Source organism: Ostrea edulis, chromosome 1 (assembly GCF_947568905.1).
Source record: "Ostrea edulis chromosome 1, xbOstEdul1.1, whole genome shotgun sequence".
Lineage (NCBI taxonomy): Eukaryota > Metazoa > Mollusca > Bivalvia > Ostreida > Ostreidae > Ostrea > Ostrea edulis.
Window position 1 is genome coordinate 16,750,222 of NC_079164.1, and position 7,619 is coordinate 16,757,840.

The 7,619-nt window shown below is 36.6% G+C and overlaps 1 protein-coding gene across 1 annotated transcript in view; it reads right to left on the reverse strand.

Moving 5' to 3' along the window:
* The window catches only part of LOC125662223 (retinol-binding protein 4-B-like), a 13,877-nt gene extending 9,261 nt beyond the window's left edge, over positions 1-4,616 (reverse strand). Inside the window, exons 1-2 of the mRNA XM_048894404.2 lie at positions 4,312-4,616; positions 1-467 (exon numbers count right to left, since the gene is read on the reverse strand). The exon at positions 1-467 is cut by the window's left edge and continues 716 nt beyond it. The gene's annotated coding sequence lies outside the window, so the exon portion shown is untranslated. The remainder of the gene's footprint in view (positions 468-4,311) is intronic.
* Positions 4,617-7,619: the final 3,003 nt, after the last annotated feature.

The window sequence follows — 7,619 nt, forward strand, 5'->3', positions numbered from 1 at the left end:
TACGAAGCTTCCGATGTACCCTGTGAAACAGAAATAGCGCGATATAGTGGTAAACTTTCAAGTTCGCATGCAGCAAATGCATTTCTATTGAATTTGTTGCGGTCCCTCTTACTATAGTGAACACGGCGTTTCGTGATTTATTCTTCGGAGCGTTGTCTTGCAGACGGAAATCGCTAGATCCGTCACCTTTTTCAGCTCCTCAGATGTGTGTCTGGTTCCCCGTGAGAAAGTCCAGAAATAAATGTGGTCTGGGTGACACGTTCCCCCGGGTAACACTTTCTGGCAGGCGTACACTACGGACAAATTCTCGTAGTCAGTGTACAGTATCCAGAAATTAAAGCTAAAAGTTGACTTCGTGAATGGATTATTAAAAGTCTGGCGGAGTTTGGCTGGTTCTCCAGGCTCGTTCTCGATCCTGGACTTTTGGTTGGTACAGAAGGATAGAGACCCTAGACGGATTCTGCCCACTGAAAAACAATCGTCAGAGCAATCAACATATTTACTACATATTTACTTGGGTTGTAATTTTTAAAAGACACTCAGTACTCGTAAGCACTACCCTACAGAAATATAGAATATGCTGCATTAAATAAAATATATTCAAGACATTCAAAACTAAAATACATTGTTCTTCCTAAGAAGAAGGAAAAAGACGATGGCAGTAACATATTTGATGCCGGATAAAGAATTCACCGAAAAGGGGAAGGGAAGGGGAGGGGGCAAACGAAGGACTGATTGAATACCAAAGAAACCATTTAGGTGCCGAAGGCATAATCACTCAAAGGAGGTCCGTAGCTTGCCTCACCGAAAATGTTGGTTTGAATCACAGGCAATTGCATCGCTTGGAGCGAATTTACTATTAAAGAGTGCTCCTTGATTGTAAATTCGACCGCAAGCAATGCAGTTGCCTGTGGTTCAAATGTGACAAAATGGTGAATTCAGTTTTGAACAGTATTTTGGAAACAAAGTTAGCAAAATTATAGAAAGGCATGTTTTTAACTCATTTTACGAGTATTTGGATAAAAACAATCTTTTAACGGAACATCAATCCGGTTTTAGACCAAAGCATTCTTGCGAAACAGCACTTCATAACATTATTGATAAATGGTTAAGTAATATAGATAGTGGCAAATTAACAGGTGTTCTTTTTATTGATCTTAGTAAAGCCTTTGACACTGTAAACCACCAGGTATTGTTACACAAGCGTTCATCATTTGGTATTTGTCAAAATTCTTTTAAATGGTTTCAGTCTTATCTTAGCGGAAGATCACAATGTGTTAGATGGAAAGGTGTTTTGTCAGATGAAAAAGATGTTACAATAGGAGTGCCTCAGGGGTCCATATTAGGTCCATTGTTCTTCATTTTATTTGTTAACGATTATCCTAAATGCCTAAAGCACTCAAATGTCTTTATATATGCAGATGATACATCTCAGGATGTTTCACATCAATCTATTGATGTTATTGAGCAAAGGTTACATGGTGATCTTTTAAACTCTATGAAATGGATGGAAAGTAATAAACTTACGATGAATTTAGCGAAAACACAATGTATGTTGATTGGCACTGCACAAAAACTCTCAAAGTGTAGAAAAATGTGTATCAAAGTAGGAGATATTGTTTTAGATACTGTTAAAACGGCCAAACTTCTTGGTGTACAAATAGATGAATGTCTAACCTGGTCTGTACACATTGATTCTTTATGCAAGAAACTTTCACAGAAAATAGGCATTTTACGTCGTCTGCAAACTTTTATGTCAAATGCAGCATTATTGAAAATTTATAACACTGTTATATTTCCTCATTTTAACTATTGTTGCACAGTTTGGTGCTCAGCCAAAAACAGGGTTTTTATTGACAGACTTTTTAAGTTACAGAAAAGGGCAGTCAGAATTATATTGAAGGTGAAAGTAACTCAGACTTCTACAGCTGATATTTTAGTGTTCTTAAATGGATGCCTGTTCATGATTATTTTGTATATAGAAAACTAGTGCTTGCTTTTAAGGTTCTTAATAACATGACACCAGAATATATGAACGTTTTTAATTTTGTCAGCCAAGTTAGTTCCAGAACAACAAGAAGTAGCGATAGTGGCATTTTATATTTACCAAAAGTTCGAACTGAATATTATAAACGGTCTTTTAAGGTATCCTCCACAATTTTATGGAATCAGTTGCCCAAGTCTGTCAGAAGCTGTGGTTCTATTACATCTTTTAAATCAGCATATTTGCAGCATTGTTTCTCAAATGAGTGATATATGGATGTGATGTATATGTATGTGTATGTGTGTATGTATGTATATATGTGTGTGTGTGTGTGTGTGTATGTGTATGTATGTGTGTGTGTGTATGTATGTGTGTATGTGTATATATATATATATATGTATATGTGTATCTGTATGTATATATATATATATATATATATATATGTGTGTGTGTGTGTGTGTGTGTGTGTGTGTGTGTGTGTGTGTGTGTGTGTGTGTGTTTATTTCCCCCCCAGTGATATCGTGTGTGTATTTTATGTATATATTTTATATTATGTTATCTATTTTTCTATTCTCTCATTTATCTGTCTGTGAATATGTTTTATACAGGACCACAATGTAAACTAGTCATTTTTACTAATTGTGCTATCCTGTCTAAATAAAAGAATTTATTATTATTTACTATAAAGTAGTGAAAGGGTGACTGTAAAGTATGTGTAATTTCGAGAGAGAAATTGGGCGGTGGTCCCTATAGCTAGATTCGCCTCTGCTATTAGTAATTTTATTATGAAGTGCAGACAATCGATCCAATCTGAGTTTATATGTCTGACAGTGAAAAACACTCGTACATTTTGTTAGTTCTTCACAAGCCAATAACCAATCACGGCGCAAACAATTATATTTCACTACGTTTTTCTCCACATAAAATCGAAAGACTCTTACAGTTAAAGAATGTATGTGTAAAGTCGGTACCTATCAATTATCAGATACTGATCATACCAACATTAAATATATACTGTACATTGAAAAAATATATACGCTGATTACGTAGCTTTATAAAACTAAAAATATATATATACAAAGTACATGTAGATATAGAGAGACAGAATATTTACTGTTACAAAATATACAAAGTACATGTAGATAAAGAGAGACAGAATATTTACTGTTACAAAATATACACAGTACATGTAGATATAGAGAGACAGAATATTTACTGGTACAAATGTGCATAGATTCTACAGTCATACTAGAAAATTTTGAGCACAGTCTATGCTATTCTCTTTAGAGAAGTCGAAAGGCATAGCCTTCGTCGATGAAGGCTATGCCTCTCGACTTCTCTAACGAGAATAAGTCTATGCCAAAATTTCTTCCATCACTAAGTCTTGTCAGATAATTTTGTCAACTTGGCAGGTGATTATGCTACTTATCAGTCGATTTTGTCGACTAGTCATGTGATTTGTTGACTCGTCATGTGATTATGTCGACTCGTCATGTGATTATGTCGACTCGTCAGGTGATTACATGTATATCGGCTTGTCGAAAAAACCCCAACTCTTTCATGATTTCTCATCATTGTTTGATTCTCACATTCCAAAGTCATTTGCTGATATCTACTTTCCGTCTTAATATTTGATTAGTCAACATCACGATCTGACAAGTCGACATAATTATCCGACAACTCAACAAAATCATCTAGCAAGACGACAAAAATATCATTATGTCGACTTGTCAGATTGTCAATATCAGGTCTTGTCTGCTGGTCAGATTATTAAGTAAACTTGTAAGATAATTATGTAAACTTGTCGGATAATTATGTAAACTTGTCAGATAATTATGTAAACTTGTCAGATAATTATGTAAACTTGTCAGATAATTAAGTAAACTTGTAAGATAATTATGTAAATTTGTCAGATAATTTTGTGTCAGATTATGTAAATTTGTCAGATTATTATGTAGATTTGTCAGATTATTATGTAAATTTGTCAGATTATTATGTAAACTTGTCAGATTATCATGTTGTTAAGCGGATTGCACAATTTGGATGTCAAAGCATTTTACGGTTACTTTGACAATTTGGACAAAATCATATGAAAAGTCGACATAATAAATCCGACAAGTCGAATATGATAAAACTATCTGATAAGTCGACATAATTATCTGACAACCGAGAGCAGAGATTGGAAATGTAAAATGAATACTAGTAGCAATGACGAGACTGTGGCTCGGTATTTATGTTTCAGGCCCAGTCACCAAATTAAGGAATTAATGAATTTATTCCTATTCCGGTCAAGACTGAAATAAAACAACGAGAACTGTGTAACTTACCGGTTCGACCGACTCGTGCGTTGCTTCTGTCTCTGCTGAACTTTGAGAAGGCATTAGATTCGTTCAGAGCAGTGTTCAATCCTTCCACGGGGACGATCTTGTTATAGAGGACCATGTTCCACTTCAATCCATCACCTGCAAATTTATCAAAATCAAAATTGGGCTGGACGGGGATGCTGGACACGTGTGGACAGGTCCCCAGGACAGATCGAGAAAATACGGCCGATAACATCAGGAGGACCCACCAAGCCGACATGTTGCTTATTTTCAAACTGAAACCTGTGTGTACAATACTATGTAATTTTAAGCGTTTTACTTCAATTAACCTTTAACCCTTTTAAAAACGCACTAGAGGAGAGAAGATTGATTTTGCTTAAAAGTACATGTCTAAAAAACAATAGGCTCATGGGCCACATCGCTCACCTGAGTCACTTTGGCCCATATTTAAAGATTTTCCCTATACATTCACATGTAAAACTTTTTTAACACACTTGGATTTGCACTATGTCAGGAAGCTTCCACGTAAAGTTGAAGCTGTCAGGACGATTGGCTCTTAAGAAGACGATTTTTAAAGTTTTTCCCTAAATAGAACAGATCTTATTGTCAAGATATTAAAGACAAAAAGATTGGACATAAGTTCTTAAAACTTTTCCCTATACATTCACATGTAAAACTCTGATCGGCTATTGTGGTCCCATCCTACCCCCGGGGCCATGGGTTTGATAAACTTGAATCTGCACTATGTTAGGAAGCTTTCATGTAAATGTAAACGTTTCTGGCCAGTGGTTCTTGAGAAAACGATTTTAAAAGATTTTTTCCTATATATTCGCTTTGAATCCCTATCGTTGCCCTACCCTACCCCCAGGGCCCATTATTTTTGACGAATTGAATCTGCACAATGTCAGAAAGCTGCCAGGTAAACTTTTCTAGCCAAGTGGTTCCCGAGGAAAATATTTTTAAATGACTTCACCTTATTTTTGCATGTTTGTGATTATCTCCTCTTTATAGGCCCTTCATTTATATGAACTTGAATTCCCTTTACCCAAGGATAATATGTAAGATTGGTCTGCTGGTTCTGGAGAAGATTCTTAAAATTTGTTAGTGTATTTTTGCTATTTCACTATTATCTCCCCCTTTGAGAAGGACGTTGCCTCTCATTTGAATAAACTTGAATCCCCTTTACCCAAAGATGATTTGTGGTCAAGTGGTTTTGGAGAAGAAGATCAAAATTTGAAAAGTTTACGACAATAACGGAAAGGTTTGACCAGAAAAGCTCACTTGAGTCCTCGGCTCAGGTGAGCTAAAAAAAACAACAGCTTTCTGTGTCTATTTTAATCCATCACCTGCTAATTTGTCAAACCGAACGAGGACGGTAATGGTGGGTACTTTTTAACATTATCATTGCTTTCCGTATTTGACTACAGCGTATTTTCACAATTTCTTCATAAATTCGTCAAACTGAAGAAAAGTTATAAATAAATATACTTACACATGTAGTTTACAAATGCCCACGCTACATAAAGGTTCGTCTCCACTGAGTGCAAAACATGATTTGATCAAAGTGTGACCTTTCCGCTCTGTATCGCGTTCAGCCAGATTAACAAGAAAATCTTGAAGAATTAAGTAACCCCGTCAATGATCCCGTGGGGACCCGGGTTAAAATAGGTCCTCAGTACCCCTCCCCCCGGGATCCGAGTTAAAATAGGTCCTCAGTACCCCTTGCTTGTCGTAAGAGGCGACTAAATGGGGCGGTTCTTCGGATGAGACAGCATAAACCGAGAACCTGTGTTCACAGCAGGTGTGGCATGATAAAGATCCCTCCCTGCTCAAAGGCCGCAAGTGCCGAGCATAGGCCTAACTTTTGTAGCCCTTCACCGGCAATGGTGACATCTCCATATGAGTGAAAAATTCTCGAGAGGGACGTCAAACAACACACAACCAACCAACCGTCAATATACCATGCAAAAACATCCATAAAGCAAGAGGGAACGAGCTTCTGATATAAATTCTGTTATCGTGTTTAAATGCGCGGACATAGCATGTCTGGGGACCCGACATCTGTAGATATAGACGCATTACCAATTCTTATACGTAAAACATACTTAAATCAAGTACTTCAGGGAAGTACAATTAGCTAGAAGACAGGTACGTTTAGATTCTTATCTTCAGGGAATTTCTGTGGAAAGGTACCCGCCCGTGGACGTAAATCGGAGAAATTAGATGACATGGCCTTTACCACCCCCAAGAATGAAAATGACATAGAACAAGAACAGACAAGATGAAATGTACGTTACTTCCTAAGTATCCAGGCTATATGAAACAAGGTGCGTTTATGAAACAGCATCCTCTAAGCGCGTATGGCTAAGTTTGATAGTGGAAAATCGAACATTGTCCTGGTTGTGACCTTTCAGTTCGCCAAGTGAGCGGAAGGGAACAAAATAATCATTTCTTTTTAATATTTTATTTCAGGAACGACTTTCTAAAGATCTGCCAGTGCTTAATGTGGAAAATCTGTATGTCGCATTTTCTACTTGGCGGTGTGCATTTTTAGTGCCCTTTGCAAAGTTGTACGTGGTCAATGCTAAATTAGTTTTTAAAAACAACAGCAAGGCATCGCCAATTTAAACAACGACAGTGCCAACTAAAATATGACAGTTTCTCTTTTTTTCATGTAAAAATTGTAATCTACCTCGTGTATCACATGCGATTTAAGTGTAATAAATAAATAAATGAATTTGCCAACTAAAACACCAGCAGCGCCGATTAGAACACAACTAGAACACCAGCAGCGCCGATTAGAACACAACTAGAATAACAGTTCATGATTGTCCCAAATAATCCAATTCCCTTTCCAAAAGAGAATTTTCCCCGCGAGTGTTCAAAGTTACCAAATATCAATGATAAATCTATGCCGTTTAAAATGTATCAATGATGAGAGAATTCACCTTTCAGCCGACATTTAAAACAATACATGTAAATGTCTAGGTTGTTTGTAATGAGGTGAATATAATCATCCTTTCATTACCTGCCTAACGTTATGTTCATGGAGCCTGAATTTTCAAATCTGTGGGTCATACAAACTATCCCCCTCCTCCTAACGGATTTTCAATATACATGTACATATTAGTACCTCATTTACTGTCATTCACATACCGGTAGGTTACATAGGTCTCTGAAGTCATTTTCTACACAAGTGAAAGTTACATGTATGTACGAATTTTTGGCAATTAATTATCAAAGTTGCCCTCACCGAAACTGACGTGTTTTAATCAACAAAGCCTTCATACAAAAATAATGGTAAAATGGAG